We start from the raw sequence: 18,168 nt of genomic DNA, 5'->3' as shown, positions 1-18,168 counted from the left end.
TTATGAGATTAATGGATGCTCACAGCTATTTCTTTTCCTTGCATCAAGCTACAGCAACAAATGAAGTTCACAAAAGTTTATTCTGTCATAGTGGTTAAAGTCAACTCTCCTTTGAGGAGGTTGCCCTTCCAAAATTACGTTATAAGTCCCTTTCAATGTGAGGTACTCAACTTTCAGCATTATATCAAAAAGCCTTCTACTATAACATTCTAAACAAATAGTATTTTTTTAAAGATTGAAATGGTCACGCATTTCACTTTGCTTGCATGTACAAGTAATGTTCATGGAAGCAGCAGTCAAGGATCAAATGAAGCATTGTGTTAGGTAAGTCTGATGTTCAAGACCTCTTTAATGTGTTGAAAAGAAAGGAAGTTACTTTGAAGACTAAGGTAAGTCTGACTTAAACCATGGTGTTTTCAATAGCTTCATATGAATTTTAAAGTGGGCCTTGAATAAAGACAACCAAAGGAAAATGCAAAAATCCATTTGAACGCTAGTGTGGATGGGGAATATGGCAAGTAGCATGGACTGCCAAAAGAGCAAATAATATCTATCTTGGGAGAAGTACAGCCAGAATGCTTTTTAGAGGTAAGGATTAAGAGATTTCATCTCATTTACTTTGGGCATGTTACCAAGAGAAACCATCATGCTTGGTAAAGTGGAGGAACACTGAAGGCAGGCCCTCCAGGAGATGCATTGACACAATGGGCTCAAACATAAGAACAATGATGAGGATGGCTCGGCACTGGACAATTTAGTTTTGTTGCACGTAAGGACCTATGAGTGGTTACTGACTGGATGGCACCAAACAATAGCAACAGTCTTTTTTCCCAGGAGTAGATCACCAGGTTCTGCTTCCTAATTTGACTTAATCTGAGAATCCCACTGAAACCTGTCCAAAAAGGGTGACATTTCTAGTATTGGAAACCTAGTGGCACAGCTTCCACAATGACAGCAACACACAAGCCATCACAGTACAACAAACTGATATATAAATGGTGACTGAAGATGACGTCTTATTGTTTAGATCATAGAATATCATATGCCATATATCTAATTCAACATACTTTTTCCATTGCAGAATCTTAAATATAGAATGAAGCTATTGTCTATATTTAAATAATGCAGCATACCCCTTCTTAAAAATTCTTCATAAAAGAATATTATGAGAGCAGATGTTTTGAGAATGATGATGGCAATGAATGTACAAATATGCTCTACACAATTGATGTATGTATGGGTTGTGATAAGAGTTGCATGAGCCCCAAATAAATCTATTAAAAAAATAAATAAAATTAAAAAAAAATAAATAGATAAATTTCATTTTAAAAAGTAACCATTGAATTAGTCAAAGTTTCCTCCCCAATGCAAATATAAGTATAATAACATAATTTCATTGGGAGATGTGATATATAGTTTATCAAAGTGCATACACATGTTATATAGTATAAAAGTTGCTTTAAAAATAATGAGTACAATGACTTTAATAGTGTTTCTATGAAAAAGTACAGCAGAACAGAAAGTAAATACTCCTAGAATAACTTGAATAAGAGAATGTGGAATTATATAATTATGATAGCTTCAATATTAAATATAAAGACAATTGCTAAACAATCATAAAAGCCTTTAGTAAACAAAATATGAAGTTAATGTTTGTAAACGTATCACCCATTTAGATTGCTACCATTTTTTCAGGGGGGTTTCTACCTCTCTAACTCTTCCTTAAAACAAAACAAAACAAAAACTCTGCATGCTTTAACGTATACCACATCCAAATGATAGTGTTGGCATCCCTGCGGGACTCAAATGGTATGCCTTGTAAATATACTTTCGACTTTGGAACCAAAAATAAATCTGAAGGGGCAGGATTACGACGGATGAAATAAGGTTTCTCAGTGAAAATCTCATAGGACGACCCTTACCATGTTTGCACAATGAGCAGATCCATTGCCATGATGGAAAACAAACATCCTAGGCACAAACATCCTTGCCTTTTTCTCACCAGTGCAGGTTTTCATTGATTCCAAAACCTTTTTGCAACAAGCTTGTTATTGTCCTTTGTCATTTTAGAAAATCCATCAGGATTACCCCTTTGGAATTTCAAAATAGTACTCACCCTAACATTCTTGGCATAGATTAGCCTGCAGGGCTACGCTGTGATCCACAAGGCCAGCAGTTTGAAACCACCAGGTTGACAGTTTGTCTGTGAGCAGTTATTCTGGGAAACACCCAGCAGTGATTCTACGTTGTTCTATACAGTCTCTCCGAGGCAGCACCTGAGTCAATGGCAGTAAGTTTGAGTTTTGTTTCAACCTTCTTAGCTGAGAAGTTAAGTGGCCCAGCAGATCTTTTCAGAAGTCACTCTTTGATAAAAGCTTCTCTCTTTTCTTATCTTCTATCTTTTGTCAATCATCTACTACCTGTCTACCATATAACTTTTAAAAAAAGTATTTTATTGGGGGCTCGTACAATTCTCATCATGAGGGAGGGGTGTGGGGAGGGAGGGGGAAAATGAGCAACTGATATTAAGGGCTGAGGTGGAGGGCAAATGTTTTGAGAAGGCTGAGGGCAGCGAATGTACATATGTGCTTGACACAATGGATGGATGTATGGATTGTGATGAGAATTGTATGAGCCCCCATATAACTTTTTAAAGAAAACAGTGTTTTAAAGAAAACACTGGCATTCAGTCCATTATGACTCATAGTGACTCTATAGGATACTATAGAATTCTCCCTAAGGGCAGTTCCAAAGCTGTACATCCTTAAGTGAGCAGAAAGTTCGATCTTTCTCCCAAGGACAGTGATTTTGTCAGATTTCACGGGGGACAGATATACCTAGGTCCTTGGCTCCACGCGAGAAAGAATTCACGCCAAAGCCTGGTTTGTGATCCAAGTGCGTTTTATGAGCGTTAGAAGACATTTCAGGTTTACACAGGCACCCGCAGGGCCCCTCACCCCAAGCAGCCTGCCTGGAAGCTGGTCTGAAAGTCCCTGCGATCAGCTCTGGGCTCCTGCCTTTTTCAATTATTTTGCAAGAGGCATGGTGGTAGACCCTGGTCGACCCCATTGGCTGAATTGAATTTATCTGGCCTAGGTGGGCCAATCCAGGTGCATCACCCACCCAGGTGTACCTCCCCTTCCTGGCCAGAAGCCTGAATCTCTGAGCATGCGTAGTGTATCACTCCTTCTTGGCTGGTGCTAGGACCTCTGAGTATGCATAATGGACACCCCAGTCCTTAAGCTAAACTACCGAACAGTTTGTAGTTTAAAATTGCTGATGTTTGAGTTGGCAGCCCAAAGGCTAACCCACTGTGCCACAGGAATACTGGAGAAAATGGAAATTACGTTCTCAATACTTGATAAATGGAATCAATGTGCCTTTCATTTTTTAAAAGATGTTTTGTAGTGTTACTTTTTTATTGACAATATAAAATGTGAGAAACCTTCACTGGTGTTCTACAGTGATATTATTCATCTCAAGCAGAGTGTGTTCTAAATTCTATAAGGTCACAATTGACGTTTACAACAACTTTTTATTTTTATGATTAGATGGCCAACTTACTATATTTTAAAGAAGTATATTTGGTTTTGATATACAAAAACACTTTCTTAAATAAAAAATTCAAGCAGGAATAACTGTAAAAAATTCTAAAAAATTGATATATCTTCTTGAATATGTCATCCTTCTAGAATGTTGCACTCTATGTAAAACTCGCTGAATTCAATTACCTTGAGTTACCTTGATCTTCTTTCATGTCACTAAAAACTTGAGAAGGTTTGTGGCGATTAGAGAAATTTAGTCTTAATTGAAATTTAATCTGTATAATTATGTGTAATTATCTATGTTTATTACTCCTATGATAAGGGCACATATTTTCTTTAGCTCTCTGAGAGTATTTGTATTAAAATGCCACAAACAGCATCACAGGGTATGATTGTTCATACTTCACTGACTTTGTTTTTTATACAATATTATTATTCAAAAATTGACAAAAACTGGATTTTCTAATAATTTTAGTAAGACAAAAAACAAATTGAAAAATATTATTTAATATACTGATAAAAAGAGAAGCGTAAAGAGATGTAGTCTTGGAAACCCACAGGGACAATTATACCCTGTCCTATGAGTTGGGCATTTACTTGATGGCAGTGAGGTGAGTGTGTTAGGCACAGTTCTCTAGAGAAACAAAACCAGGACACTTATGATTATACATATAAAAGGGAAGGCTTATACAGCGAGAAGGAATATTACAGATAATTAGTCCACCCAGTCCAGGGGGCTCAGTTTAACTCACTTTTGTGAAAAAATTAATGTATGGAGAGTCTCTCAATGCCCATGGACTGCCAGTGCAACGCTAAGGAAGCAGAGAGTGGAGTCTTCCCTCAGGTAGCACAGGCAGACTATGCCCGCATGCAGGAAAAAGCAGGGTGGGTCAGCAACAGTCAGTCAGGAGCAGGGGAGCTTAGGACAGCAGGCCCTGACGAGATCTGGAACTCAAACGATGCACAGTGACAGGATCCACCAGACTCAATCTCAAGCGATGTGCATGCCAGTAGTGTGGAGAAGCATGTCTCTAAAGAGCCTCAAGCTCTAGCTACATCAGCATTTCTCAACCTGTGGGTCTAGACCCCTTTGGGGGTCGAATGACCCTTTCACAGGTGTCACCCACTTCATAACAGCAGCAAAATTATAGTTATGTGGTAGCAATTAAAATAATTTTATGGATGGGGGTGTCACCCCAACACGAGGAACTGTATCAAAAGGGCGTGGCATTCGGAAGGTTGAGAACAACTGAGCTACATGATTCACTGGTTGTCTTGGCCCACAAGTAGTGAAGCACACAGTTGAGGCAAAGAACTAGCTCAAGCAGCAGCCCGCTGGTCAATCACCAGGGAGGAAGAGAGAAGGCACCAGGCTTTGCAAAGCCTTTTATCTCGTTGCCCTCCAATCAAGCTGTGACCTGATTAAACTCCACCCACGTGTTCCTGTTGGCCTAGTTGGCCAAAATCTAACTATCACAGGTGAGTAAAATTGACAGATTTAAAACTGTATAAAATATGTTGCCTATTTTTCTGAATTTCAGTTCTAAAATTATCAGTAATGCAAGTGTATGGGGATGAAGGAGTTTATAGTTAATGACATTTTTACAAAACTGTATCAAAATCCTTAGGAGATTCATTTGTTTTGAGAAACTGAAAGATAAGAACAATGATTAATTTGAAAGTGATGACAATGATGAAGAAAACAATGTCTTTTTATTGACATTCAATTTAAAACCATCAACATGTATTTATATATTTTCCCAGTTTATTCTAGGTTATTATTTTAGGATTAAAGATCCTATTATCATTTGATGTTCTTTTTTAATCTTTTGTTAAGTTGATTCCCAACTACATGCTGCCTCACCCTTTGCCATCTCCATGAGTTTGCTGTTGTGATTTCTGTGATCCATTACGTTTTTTATAGGCGGATCTTCCAAAGCAGATTAATGGACATTTCTTCCTAAGCCCTCTTAGTTTGGAAGCTACACAAAAACATGTTTGGCATCAGAGCAACACACAAACCATAACTGGCACACTGGGGGTTCCTGCACCTGGAATACACAATAAGGAACAGGGAAGGCAGCTAGCCATGGGCGACTTCCTGTGGCTTCCTGATTGTCAAGAGGTATCAAATATAGCTTCACCCTTCATCCTTCTTTATCCCACTCTGACACCCACTAGTCTTCTCAGAGCACTCTACTTCTATGCTGGCTTTGATAATTTATTCCAATTCTCACACAAGGTTCTCAGCCAATGCTCACCATTCAGGGGATTGTTAGGGAATTTAAGAGATTACCACCAATCAGAATCAGGACACAGTAAGGATTTCGTTGTTGCTCCTCAGTAACCTCTCCTCAGCCAGAAGCCATTTAGCCACGTGGTCCTCTGGCTTTTTTCTTTGTGGAAGAAATTAAAGCTTAGATATGTATTATACTTGTCTTAAGTTTTGTATTGGAAAGTGTCAAAATTGAACTATAAAACATGACTACTATGAACGTTTAGCACCTATTATAGATTTATAAAACATGCCCGAAATATTAATACAATCTTATTGTCTTACCAATCTCCTAAAATTATGGTCTATTCTGATGTAGAATTATAAATATTGTTTTGCCAGCATGCAGCAAATTGTTTCATGTTTCTGCAGCATTTTCTAAAGTAGCTAAATGCTAATGGCAAATGCAAACATTTCAATAAAAATAAATGATAGATTTTAAATTTAAACGATCCAAGAAACACACTTTTGAATTTCTAGCATTTAGATAATTAAAACACATTCTATATTAATATCATTACAAAATTATAATAATGTCCTAAGGTATTATTTGTACTTAATGGTGTCAATTTATTTTCATTATATTAGACAAACAGTTGACAATGTAGGGATATGTTTCAACTTTTGCAAATCTAATCATACTAAGAATTCTTGAAAATTTACAAGAAATTTTGCATTTATTGTAGATATAATTTGAAGGTGCTTTTCAGTTCATAAATGTGTATAAGTTAGAAAGGCAATAATGAAGTGTAAAAAGACACAATTTTCTACTAACACACTTGTTAGATGTCATCTAGTCAATCCAACTCTTAATAAACAATATGTAATCAAAGGAAATGTAGACCAATTTTGGGCCATCCTCACAATCATTTATAAATTAGAATCCATTGTTGCAGATACTGAATCTGTTCATCTCAAAGAGGACTTCCTTTTTGTTTTTGTTTGTTCCGACCCTGTACATTACCATTACTTCACCTGTGACACTTGCGTTTTGTGTGAACTTGGCTGAGTCATGGTCCTCAGTAGTTTGGCAGGTGATAACTCTCCCATGAGGTGACTTAGTACAGTAATGGACACCACGATAGGACCAGCTGTGGGCTGCAAGGCAGCTGTAAGGGTAAAGGAGGAGTTCCATCTCCTTCATCAGCTCACAGCTCTGATGAAATTGAAGGGATATTTCCTTATAAGTGAGGCCTACACCTCTGTAAACAGACTCTGTTGGGAAGACTTGTTTCTTCTTGGTGATATGGATCCTGCATTGGTCCACCCACCTCTGTTGTTTTGGATTTGAGTCAATGGTCCACAATATTATTTGCCAAACCTGTGTAACTTCAGTGCATCTGCTTCTGCCTCAACTGCTTCTTGGTTCATCCGTCCAGCTACTACCTGAGTCAGGAAAACCTTCCAGTTTAACACCTGACCCACAGCTTTGCATCACAAGACTTAACAACAATGATTTAATTAACTAGTTACCTCTAATTAACTAGTTAACCTTTGCAGATTTTGATGAGTTTTCCTTTGTTTAGCTGATTTTAATAGAATTTACTCTTTTTGGAATAACTACAGCCAAATAATCTCTATCTGTACTGAATTTACAAATCAAATACTCCACCCCTAATTATTTACAGTTGGATTCAGAACTGGGCATGTGAATGTGTTCATCTGGGTAGACTAAAGAAATAAATCCAGAGACATTCATATGAGTATAAGAAAGAGCTTTATATACAAGAGCAATTGAATATTGAGAACACATCCCAGTCTAGTCCAGACTAACTCCCATAAGTCCGATATTAGCCCATATGTCCCATACCAGTCTATAAATTCCTCTTCAGACTCATGAAGCACATGCAATGATGCCAAATGTTGGAAGATCACAGGCCAATGGGTGGATCAGTGGCAGTAGAGTGCTGGCAGGGGTCTCCACTTGGCTTCTCCAACTTCGGGCTCTGGGTTTATCATTTTTGCTCCATCAGGATCTTTATCAGTAATGTCTCACAGGAAGTTAGCATGTCTCTCTCCAAAGAGCTATATCTCCTTAATGCCGTAAATGAGGTCATAAATCTGCAACCTGATTGACAGGCTAAACCTCACCCCTTCAAATTGACAACAGATTATGTAATTACCAGAATGAGTTAAATGAGTTAAATCTAAGCATTTAGAAGGTAACACAACCTTACCACAAATATTCAGATTCAAAACTGCATAATGAGACTTTATCTGAGACTGTGGCGGAAAAGCATGTATCTTTTCTCTGCTGTACTTCCATCAGAGAGATGTAGTTAGGAGCTGCTATTAGTCACTTCCCACAAATCACAAGAGATTCGATTATGTAGAACACAAGGAGAAGTGAAGACCTAAGAAACAGGTACAGACAAAAATCATGATAACTTTTGTAATTTTAGGCTGACGAAATAAAAAAACAAAACAAAACCCTATTTAAGTCAATTTTACAAAGGGCACACATGTATAGGATGATGACGAGTCAACACAACCTCCCGTTAGTGAACTGCACACAACTTAGAATAATCTACAATTTAGAATTCAGGGCTCAGCTTTATCCCAATGGTGAAGTTCAAAAGTATTAGAATAAAAGAGAGAGTGAAGTCAAGAAACAGAGGGAAGGAGGTGGGATGAGTGATAGTCCATTGAGGGTATTGAAGCATATGAGATTAAAAAATGTGATGATCTTCCCTGTAAACTATCATGCAATTCATAATAAAAAGTTAAAATATCAAAGGATATACTGGGTTAGGGAACTCTGCTACTAGACTTCTTTGACGTATTAACAAGAAAGTAATTCACTTTGATGAATAGTTGTGCTTGACCCAAGTCATACTATTTTAAATTATGCAAGTGAAAAATGAACAATGAGTGAGACAGATAAAAGAATCATTGATGGCTTTGATTCATGGCATTGGCCATGTTATCGCATAAAGGATAGAATGTCAGAAGATCAAACAAATCTGTCTTGGTGAAAGTACAGCCAGAATGTTCCTTGGAAGGAAGGATGGTGAGACTTGTATCATGTACTTTGAATGGACCTGTGTTTGGAGAAGGACATTAGTCTTGATAAAGTAGAGAGGCAGGGAAAAAAAAAAAAAGGAAGACTCGTAATGAGAGGAATTGACCCCATGGCTGTAAGAATGGTTTCGAATAGAGCAACGGCTGTAGGGGTTGATGAAGACCTTGCACGATTCCATTCTGTCGTCAACTTTCTGTGAGTCAGAATCTACTCCACAGCTGCTGAAAACACCAGTGTATAGGAAGGGCTGTCAAAGGAGTTTGGGGAAAATGGATTTGAAAGATAAAGCATTTTTTTCCATAAACTTTTAAAGCCTCTATCTTGCACTTGTATTTACACATGCATTAGCATGTATGTGTATTTGTGTATTTCACAGAAATAAAATATACAGGTAACCGGTAAGCAATGATGTTTAAGGGTACAATACAAGAAATTCAAACTAAAAAGTAATCATGTATAATTTCACCATAATGATGTGACCTTTGCTTGTCTGTATTTTGTATTAATAAGAAACAGTGACCTCTACTAAATGTAAAAAGCTTGTGTTTTGTTTCATTATTTTGAAATTTTCCTCTTCATTTCTCCTGAGAAAAGAAAATACTATCTTCCTTATAAAAACCAAAAGCAAACAAAAACAAAAAGACAAAACAACCTTAGTTCTTTGTTTACACTTTTTATCATTTACAATTGTGACTGGAAGTCCAACTGTGAGGATTTCTACATGTCCTGAGATAATTTATTAAAACGCTACTTCCTCTTTGTGTATAATGTCTAGCTGTTTCCAAAGGAATCCTATCGCATCGCTGAGGGTGATTCTCAAGCATCCAGTTAGACAGGAAACGGGGCTCAATGACAGGCTACATTTTTCTTCTCATGGTGAAGTCTTCGTAGTAACAATGGATACCTTGAAAAAGCAACAATAGTATGAAAATTAAATAAGTAACACTTTTACATTAATTCTAAGTATATATTCCTTATCTAACCCCAAATAGTATTTTAAAATATAAGCTATTATAATGGATTATTTATTTTTATGCTGAAAACAAGTAAACAAATGAAAAGTTTAAAGAGCATTCAAATGGGAAAAAAAGGTTTTGGCATTCCCCCAAAGCTCCTGTTCTAGAACATTCATGTAGTTATAGGTTTTACTATTACTGAGATGATAGGCTGCTGAATCTGCTACAAAACAGCAAAGACAATGAACACACACACTTGCCTTCAGTAGAGATGTACAGCTCTTATGGAGTTATTCTTTTACATTTTTTAGGTGAGTTTTTAAAAAGAACATATACCATGAGGACATATTCCAGAAAGAAAATATCATATAGTCTATCTACTCAAAAATACAAAACTTTTCTGTTAATCCATGATTTATTTCCATTTGGAAGCATTGTGCTTTCATCATAATTCAGTAATTTAAGGATTAAGGAGAGCATAGAGCGTGGAGTAGTTTTTTCCCCTGCAAGTCTCATCCCTCAGACCTTGTGCTATTCCGGGAACGGGCATCTCCAAACAAAGAAGAATGAGGACAATTATAAAAGAAAAACAAAGCCTTTTGAAGAAAATCCAATATACCCCCTACCAAGCTAAAGGCATGTATAGTTACCTTTAAATTTAATGGGGTGCTGAATTGTAGTGGGATGAAAATGGAGTTCGGTGTTATCAGACATGCTTCACAATGTTTGTCCTTGACATTATTACATAAAATAACAGTACAGAAATCTAAAGTGAATTTATGATCGGCAAATAAAAATTGTTGCCAGAGATTGAAATGCCCTGAGAAGGACTGTTTGACCTTCTCTTATAACTGAAGCATATCAGTAAACATCAATGACAAATTAAGATAAATAAACAGTATTGTGGTTGACTTTAGATATTTGGATTTAAATAAACCTCTTTTCAATGAAGTAATCACAAATAAATATTAATACAGAATACAATGAACTGCTATTAGTACTAAAAATAGCTACAATTTCTGGGGATTTTCAAAATAATCTGCACTTTTATATTTTAGTGACAGGTTGACAGTATGCTTTCTTTCAAGGTGTAATAAGGTGTCTCCTGATATTTTCCATGGATCCCGAATAGATACTATTATGGGTTATTACTATTTATGATGGACGTTGTTTTCACATGTTTTTGAAATGAAGGGAACATGCTTATAGTTATCACAACTGTGTAAGTATTTAATTAAAAAAGTCTATGGAAATGAAACAATAAATAGTTTGCTTACAAATGTCAACTTGTGTCACATATTATTTATGTGATATATTTCCAGGAATTGGAAAAATATTATTTATTCTCATTTTAACGTTGCTAAAAATTTAGTTCATATATTATCACTATCTTAATTTTCATTTTACTTTTTTAGAGTTAATTCTCTAAGTGGCTAAGGGTGGTAAATGCAGATAAATATTGCTTTTGAAAATTTGACTAAGCATATTGTGGTATCTTAGGCAGCACCTAGTGTTTCAGGTGATAGGTTTGTGGATACTAAGGTTCTCATGATCCACTAATCCTTTAGACTAATTATTTCCATAAGTCTTTGATATTTCTCCCTTCTCTTAGCTCTAGACAGGGAGTCAAGAGTAACTATGTCAAGATGGTCATTTGCAAAGGTCAAACCCCATTCACACGGGGTTTCTGTGTGTCATATGTAACTGGAAGGCACCTGACACAACTTTTTGTAAGCCTGGTTATATTTAATCCAATGCCTTAAGAAGTTTGCTTATAATATGCTAAGAAAAATGAATCCAGACACATTTTTCTCCTGCATACAAATGAAGTAACTGACACATGCACATGTCAAGTAACTTTCTAATATTTAATTATGTTTAAGATTACAATTTCACCCAGCAGAGTGATCTGCATGGTTGGATTTATAACCTACTACAGCTACAACTTATTTGGGATACATGAAAATACAGACTTGGAAGATGAATGGAAACAAAAGGGTTCTCCTCATAAATGAAAATGGCAAAAAAAGAGAGAGAGAGAGAGAGAATATGTTCTCTGCACATATGAGAGAAAAATTAATTCAATTTAATGTAAGTTTGTAAGTACAAGATTGATTCTGTCTTTAATTCAATATATTTTAAGAGGTAAATGTAAAGAAATTATAAAGGAAGAGAAATTGAAACACAATTCTTTATTTGAAAACATTGTAATCGTTGATTAGACTATAAGGTAGTTGAGTATGTTCAACGGACAATGGTCAATCAAGATCAGTGATGTGAGTTCTTGTAGGACTTCAGTGGATAAGAAGCACAATAAAGAGCAAGTGGAAAAGTCAAAGTTTGTCTTAATTTCTTAGTGCTGCTATAAAAAAAATGTCATATATGGATAGCTTTCAGAAACATGGCTTTGTTTTCTACAGTTTAGGAGGTTAAAAGTTGGAATTCTGGGTCCACGCTCTAGGGGAAACGTTCTTTCATCCTTGACTATCTTTTAGCTTTGGGGCAAGATCCATGCCTCCTTAAGCTTCTAGTTTTCAAATCCTTAGGGATCCTCATACTCCATCTACCCTACCCATTTTTCTTTGCTTGCTTCTATGCCAACGTGTTCATTTATATTCCAAAAGTGATTGATTTGAGACATACCCAACATTGATCTGACCTCAATAACATAATTACAAAAACCCTACTCCACACTGAGTTTGCATTAACTAAAAGGGTTTATGACATACACATTTGGAGAACACAGTTCAACTCATTATAACCATCCATTTGCTGTCAACAACATCCCACCCCACCCCCCCAAAAATCCACGACTTTCTCACATACAAGCACATTTACCTTAAATCATCCCAAAAGTCTTAAAAAAAACCACCTCTAAATTCAACATCTGATCTACTGAGTCCACTAAATCAAATATGGATCAGGACATGGCATATTCCTTTCTGGGAATTATATTTTGGGGATTATCTTTTCTTTCATAGAGCCTTCAAAATTTAAAACACGGGGTACCTGTTTCAAAAGCACAGTGCTGGTATCCTCCTTACAGATGTGTGACAAGCAAAAGCCAAACCCAGCAGAACAGATTACATTCACTTTCAAGGCTTGACAATAGTTGAGTTTTGATTTTTTCCCTTGAAACCATCTAGAGTAGACAATGGTCTCCCTCTCCACACTCTTCAGATTCTGATGAAGGTCTCTCAGCCATGTGCTGGCAATTGGGCTTTCACAAGCCATTCCCATAGTCCATCTGAGTGGTAAACCCCACACTCTCAGTCCCAATTGTAAAAGTTGCTGCCAGTTTCAACTTTTAGGCATTTGTTAGAAGTATATCAAATTATGATTTATTTTCTTAGTGCTGCTTTAACAAATATTAATTTATTTTCTGACACTTGAGGTTGGGAATCCCAATTCCGGTCGGCTTTGGGGCAAGGTCTTCTCTCTGGGTCAGATTGAAGATCTTTGTCTCCTTCAACTTGCTCTCCCTTTGGCTTCTATATAATTATTGTTGAGCATCCCTTCCCACTGTTAATTTTCTTCTCTGCATTTACCCATCAACAGTAGTGTAAAGCCCGCCTCCCAAACCTAGATGCTTCCCTTTCCTGATCTGGACTTGACTTCCAGTACTGTTCCCTTCTCATTCCTTTGCGAGTATCCACTGTTTGGGGGCAACCTCATCCCAATGTTGTGTGCCATAAGAGGAGTGGTCTTCTCCTTCCCCTTCTCAAGGGACCGACTCCAGCTGAGGTGAAGTGTCCTCTTTCAAGACGATTCCTAAAATGAGCATATGGGGTGGGGACTGATGTAGGGTTCATAACATGAGATATATTAACTGATAAATGATCCCAGTAAAGTTATAAACAATACAATTGTGAATGATAATAAAACATCTTGATGTTGAGGTTGGAATATTTTTGTACCTCTGTGATGTAATTTCAGAAAATTTACTGCTTTAGCTACAATGAGACTATTAATGTACTTGCCATTTAAATTATACATTGCACATCTACCCATTTAATGTGACATACTCCAAATAATGTGTGACAACACCAACATGACTTCAGTGCTTCCATATTAAGGAGAAATATTACGATCTAAAATGGAAAGGTAAAGTAAACAAGACAATAGTGATGATATATCTTCCTGGGGGTAGTATGCCAAAATGGAAAATCTGACCACTATGATAAAACTCAGTCCTTTATCTTTTAATTAATAAAAGCAGTGACTGTATGCTTCTGACATATGAGAAGTAGCTTTTGTGATACCTCTTCAGTAATTAGACTCAAATTATTTGTTTTCACTACACATGGCTCAATTATTTTCGACCATAGTCTAACTAATGTTATTTTTCTGGTCTCTCTAAAATACCTACAATACATTAGATTGCTGCATTAGGAATTAATCCTGGCAGCTCTGTGGATTATTTCTCTTCATTATCTCCACATTACCTACTCATTTTATTTCCAAGAATCTTCTGTCTTATTTATACATACTAAGATTTAAAATGTCTAACCTTCTTTCTGGAAGACTGCAAAAGAACATTCCTGTTCACTGGTTTACCATAGCAGAGTAGCAATCCAAAAAATGGATGCGATCTGCCAGCATGCATGAATGTTATCTGAATTGTTTATGCTGAAAATTTGCCAAATGTAAATCTTGGTTACAATGCTCATTTGTGTTACATGAGTATTCCTCATGACTAAGAATGGTCATCATATCAAAACTCAAGCCAGTATCATTCCACTGATTGCAGCTCATGTCAGCATCATATTTGATCATGGCTGTGACCTTTCAGAGGCAGATCGCCATGCTTCTCTTTCAAAGTACACCTGTCTAATTTCAAACTACTAACATATCTGTCACTGGGTGAATATGTAATCATTTTAGACACTCAGTGCCCCTTATGAAGGGTAATAATTTTTTTACAACCTCAAGTTGATGAATCATTTACACAAGTGTAAATCAGATGATAAATTACAATTAAATTGAAAATAATAAAGAAATTATTAATATGTTCTTTGTAAGCCCCTATGTACAATAGTCATTGATCCCATTGTGTCAATTCATCTTATTTTTACCTATTCTCTACTTTCTAACCATGATGTCTTTTCCAGGGCATGTCTGAGGTACATGAAAAAAAAATGTTTTGCCTTCCTGGCTTCTGAAGATCCTCCTGTGTGTAGTTTGTTCAAGACAGAATAATTTGTCCTCAATTTCATTGGGGAACTTGAAGCCATTTGCCCTGCAATTCTGGTCTTGTCCCTTCAAGCTTTGCTGCTGCTGTTGTAGCCCCGACTCAAAGGCCATTGGAATGGTAGACGATTGCCTTTGCTGAGCTTGTCAAAAGCACCGTCTTAGTTTGATATAAGCCAGAGAGCCCAGCATGCTTTGGAGAAGGCTAATAAACAGAGATCTGTCTTCAGAAATGTACAGACCTAGATGGAGGATACTTTGAGAAACAATAGCTTCACCTTTTAATGTTTTTGCTTAAAAAATATTCTGTGATTTTGTAATGACACATTTTGAATTAACTCTAACCTGATTGTTTCAGGATTTATTAATTCAATTGTTGAGTCTTTTGTTTTTGCTGGCCATCTCCACCAAAGCAGATTCGATATTCTTAAAACTACTTCAGAATAAGACCTTGTGAGGGTCCTGTATCCTTTTACAAGTATCTATCACAATTACACATTTGGAATCCTAAAAACAATTGCCATTTCCTTCTGATGAGATGCCTCTGTTTTGAATTGAAATGATTGAGCAGTTCCCCTCCGAAGGCACTCTCAATAGTGCGCATTATCATCCAGGTTGCTGTTATTGTGGGGTGCCATGGAGTCAGCTTTGACTCATAAGGACCCCATGCTCAACATCAGGAAGCCATGCTTAGTCCCGAACCATCCTCAGAGTTGTTATAGTTGATCCCACTGTTGCAACGGCAATAGCAATCCATCTCATCACCATGTTCCTCTTCCTTGATGCTTTTCTGTTTTGCCAACATGATGCCCTTTCCTGGGGGTTGATCTCTCCTGTTCACAGGTCCAAAGTAGATGAGGCAAAGTCTAGCCTTTTTCTTTTCAGGAGCTTTCTGGCTATACCTTTTCCATGACAGACTTATTTGTTTTTTCCCAACAGTTCATACTATTTTAATATTATTTTCCAGACCCATAATTAAAATGTGTCCTAAGAATACGAATAGTAACTTTAGTGAAACTGTTAAGTAATCATTTGACTGCTAATCTCAGGGTCAGCAGCTCAAACACACCAGCCACTGTGTGAGAATAGGATGAGGCTTACTTCTCCTATAAAGATTTACAACCTCAAAATCCTCGCACAGTGTAATATGAGTTGGAATAGATTTAGTAGCAGTGGAATTATTTTGCTTTGCTTGAGTTTAATGAGATGGAGTCAAGTTTGTTATTGAGAGAACTTATTTGTAGCAATACAGTTACGACAAGAAAAGAAAACCCATGTCCATAAACTTGAAACTCTAGTAGCAATAGTTATTAATTCACCTTTGAATCTTGGTTGATTCATTGTTGTTATTAAGTTCCATTGAGCTGGCTTTTATCCACAACTGAACAAAACACTGTACAATTTTGCACCATCTCCATGATGGTTCTGATGTCTAAGACCAATGATGCAGCCACTGTGTCACTCCATCTCATTGAGGGCATGCCTCTTTTTTGATGCCCCTCCACTTTACCAAACAGGATGCCCTTCTCCAGGGACTGATCTCTCTGGACAACATGTTCAAATTGTGTACAATGAAATCTTGCCTTCCTTGCCTCTAAGGAGCACTCTGGCCTGATTTCTTCCAATACAGAATGGTTCTTTTAGTAGTGCAAGTACTCTCAATTTTCTTCTCCAGCACTATAATTCAAATGCATCTATTAAGGAGCACTCTGGCCTTTTTTCTTCCAATACAGATTGGTTTGTTCTTTTAGCAGTCCATAGTTCTCTCAATATTCTTCTCCAGCCCCACAATCCAAATGCATCCATTCTACAGTCTTTCTTATTCATTGTTTAACTTTCATATGTATACTATCCAATGCAGAATACCATGGCTTGGGTCAGGCACACCTTAGTCCCCAAAGTAATATTGTTGCTCTTCAACAATTTAAAGAGGTCTTGTGCAGTAGATTTACCAGTTGCAATATGTCTTTTGATTTCTTGATTGCTTCCATGAACATTGATTGTGATTCCAAGTAAAACAAAATCCTTGACAACTTCAACCTTTTCTGCATATGTGATGCTGTTACCTATTGGTCCAGTTGTGAGAATTTTGGTCTTCTTTACCTTGAGTTGTAATCCATTCTGAAGGCTACAACCCTTAATCTTCATTAGCAAGTGCTTCAATTTCTCCTCACTTTCTGAAAGCAGGGTTATGCCATCTGAATACCATAGGTTTTAATAAGTCTTCCTCCAATTCTGATTCCACACTCTTCTTCATATATTCCAGCTTCTTTATGTTTTGCTCAGTTTATAAATCCAGCAAGTGTCATAAGAGGATACAACTCTGACATACACTTTTCTCAATTTTAAACCATGCACTGTCCCCATGTTCTGTTCAAACAACTGCCTCTTGATCCATGGACAAGCTCTGAATGAGCACATGGAAGTGGTCCAGAATTCCCATTCTTCTTAACGTGATCCACAGTTTACTGTGGTCTACAAAGTCGAATGCCTTTGTGTAGTCAATGAAACATCTTTCTGGAATTCTCTGCTTTCTTTCTGCCATAATATTCTTTGAGTCAAGATCCATCTGACATCAGTAATGATATCCATTTTTCCATTTCCTCTTCTGAATCCATCCTGAACTTCTAGCATTTCCCTGTCAAGGTGCTGTTGCCACCTTTGTTGGATATCTTTAAGTAACATTTTACTTGCCAGTGATATAAACGATATTGTTCTATAGTTTGAGAATTCTGTTTGGTCACAAATAAGGTTCTTCTCCAGTCAGTTGGCCAAGTAGCTGTTTTCCAAATTTCCTGGCATGCCCTCATGACATTGCCACTCCCACTACTGTTTCTGAGGTTTTATCGGTATGAATTCCATGTGTTGAGAACTCTTATATGTACCAATGTGTATATTCTGTTCTAGCTGCATTTGTAAGGTAGAACTGAGTTATGGTAGTGGGGGGGATGTGGCGGGGGCAACGTATTCAGGAGTAATGATGTGTGCTTCGTGGGTGTTGTACAATACCCTGGTTGAATCATCCCTTCCTTGTAATCCTTCTGTGGAGGGTGTCCAATTGCCTGCAGAAGGGCTTTGGGCCTCCAGTCCAACCCTCCTCTTTTGCATCAAAATAATTGTTTGTTTTGGATCTTTTGATATATTATACCTGTTCCCGTGGACACCTCATGATCCCACAGA

This window comes from Echinops telfairi, unplaced genomic scaffold (genome assembly GCF_000313985.2).
Source record: "Echinops telfairi isolate 266 unplaced genomic scaffold, ASM31398v2 ScPeMD7_11;HRSCAF=52, whole genome shotgun sequence".
Classification (NCBI taxonomy): Eukaryota; Metazoa; Chordata; class Mammalia; order Afrosoricida; family Tenrecidae; genus Echinops; species Echinops telfairi.
The sequence above is the reverse complement of the archived record's forward strand: the minus strand, read 5'-3'. Positions refer to the sequence as shown.